Here is a 2,905-nt window from a genome sequence, read left to right on the forward strand (position 1 = left end):
AGATTAATGACACATCAGGTATTACAGAATAAAAGATTAGTGTGTTTGAAGAGACCACAATAGAAACTGTCCAAAATGAAATAGAGAAAGAAAAAGAATTGTAAAAGTGACCAGAGCATCAGTGAGTCATGATACAACTTCAGTCAATCTGATCTCTGCAAAATTGGAATCCTCGAAAATGCAGAAGGACAGAAAAATTATTTGAAGAAATAATGTGTAACGTGAAGAAACCAATGTCTCTGGCCAACAGTCAGAGGAAATATGAGACTTGCCAAAACCGTAGGAGTGAGCTCAGAGGCCGATCCTTCCCCCTGAGATTGCGGAAGCCCCAACTGCCTAACACTTTGGCTGCAGCCTTGTGAGACACCCTGGACCTTCTGGGGAGTCCTCTGGTTTCCCAGGTGTTGAGTGAAGGTCAGGCTGCTGCTCCTACCTCTCTGAGTTTCCAGCTGTCCACTCTCTCTCGTCATCTTCCAGTCCTCCACGCTTGGATTTGGGCAGAGCCTGGCTAGACTAATACTAACTCTTGGCAGGAAGCAGGAGCAGATGTGAGAGGAATCTCCCTTGCCCACTGGAGGCCCCTGGGAGGTGGGAAGGGCCTGAAGGACAAAGACTAAAGGCTGATGCTCAGTCTTCATTCCTGCCAGCCAGATGAAGACTGTGCTGTCATGCAGCCAAAGCTTACCTGGGGCATCTTGTTTGAATCAAAGGTAAGCTGAGGTTGGAGAAGCCAACCTCAGATTTCCCAGTGACTTTACTGACATAAGGACGCATCAGAGGAGCCACGTGGGGGTCCACACTTGAGGACTACATCTCTAATCACCCTGCTTGACTTTTGATATTCAGTTAGATACTGGAACAATTTAAAAATAAGAAATTACCATATTATATTCATCTTTTCTTGGGTGATATTATTTTCCATACATAAATTGAGGTATTATTGACACATAATAAACCATAATATATAAAGTGAGCAATGTAAAACACTCTAACATATGTATATACCAGTTAACACTAACACCATATTCACAGTAGTGAACATATTGGTAATCCCCCAAAGTTTACTGTTGTCCACCTTCCTCCACACCTTGTCTCCAGGTGTCAAGAACTAAATTGGTGTTCCCCAAAATTCACATGTTGAGGCCAATTGTGTTGGCTCACACCTGTAATCCTAGTACTCAGGGAGGTTGAGGCAGATGGATTGCTTGAATTCACAAGTTTGAGATCCGTCTTAGCAAGAGTGAGACCCTGTCTCCACTAAAAATAGAAAAACTCACTAGGTATTGTAGCCAGTGTCTGTAGTCCCAGCTATTCAGGAGGCTGAGGCAAGAGGATCACTTGAGTCCCAGAGTTTGAGGTTGCTATGAGCTATGATGCCACAGCATTCTACCCAGGGTGACAGAGCGAGACTCTGTCTCAAAACAAAACAAAACCATCCCAAAAAACAAAATTCACATGTTGAAGCCCTAACCCCAGTACCTCAGAATGTGCCTATATTGGCGATAGGGCCTTTAACAATGCAGTTAACCTAAAATGAATCTGTTAGGGTGGTCCCTAATCCAATGTGACTAGTGTCTTTGTAAGAAGAGGAGATTAGGACACATGGAGAGACTCCAGGGATCCCCAAGCACAGAGGGGCACGTAAATGAAGGTGGACACCTGCAAGCCAGGGAGGGAAGCTCAGACAAAACAAAACCTGCTGAAACCATAATCTTGGACTTCCAGCCTCAAGACCTGTGAGCAATAAATTTCTGTTGTTTATTCCACCCAGTCAGTAGTATTTTGTTTTGACAGCCTTAGCAAAGTAATGTAGTAGAGACAGATATATTTTCTGGGAATATTAATTATAGTGAAATCTCTTTTGTGGGCTAGTGCTTTTTACTCAGCATAACTTGTAAATTGTCTATGTATCAGGAGAACATTCTTTTCATTGCAACTATATTCCCTTGGATGGATATTTTGCATTTTTAAAATCTATTCACTATTGATGGACATTTCAACTGTTACCAGTTTGGGGCTATTACAAATAAAGCTACCATGAATATTCATTTACAAGTCTGTGTGTGGATATAATCTTTTCTGTTATTTTTAGTAAAACTTCAGAAGGTGAATGACTGGATCATATGGTAGGCACATGCTATTTTTTGAACAAACTGCAAACTATTTTCCAAAGTGGTTGTACCATTTACATTTCCATGAGCAGTTCATGAAGCTTTCAGGTGCTCTGGGTCCTCACAAGACTTGGTGTCAAGATCAGTGATTTCAACTGGCCTTTGAAAAGTTGTAGACTGGAATCTCATTTTGATGTTCTATTTGCATTTCCATAATTAATGATGTTGACCATTTTTTAATATGCTTATTTGCTGTCCATATGGATCCTATGGTGAAGCATCTGTTCCTATCTTTTGTCCATTTTTATTAGGTTGTTTATTTTCTTATGATTGAGATTTGAGAGGTCTTTACATATTCTGGATACAAAATCTATATTGGATTGTATCAGCTATATACTGATGGGTAATAAGCCACTAGAAAGTTAGTGGCTTAAAACAACAAACATTTATCATCTCACTGTTCCTTTGGGTCAGGAATCTGGACATGGCTTAGCTGGATCGTCTGGCTCAAAGTGTCTCACAAGTCTAAAGCCAAAGTGTCAGGCAGTTGGGGCATCTGCTGCCTCCCAGGGGAGCATCTGCCTTTGAGCCCACTGTGGTTTGGCAGGTCTCAGATTTCCTCAGGCTATTGGCCAGAGGCATCAGTTTCTGATATTTTATATTATTATGTCAAATAATATTTTATACTCTGCCTTTTCAGGGACTCCAATTTCATATTAGGTGGACTAAAGTTGTATCATAGCTCACTGACATACCAGTCCTTTTAAAAATTCTTTTTGCTCTAAATTTCATTT

The sequence above is a fragment of the Otolemur garnettii genome, unplaced genomic scaffold (assembly GCF_000181295.1).
Source record: "Otolemur garnettii isolate 467f Iridium unplaced genomic scaffold, OtoGar3 scaffold00018, whole genome shotgun sequence".
Lineage (NCBI taxonomy): Eukaryota > Metazoa > Chordata > Mammalia > Primates > Galagidae > Otolemur > Otolemur garnettii.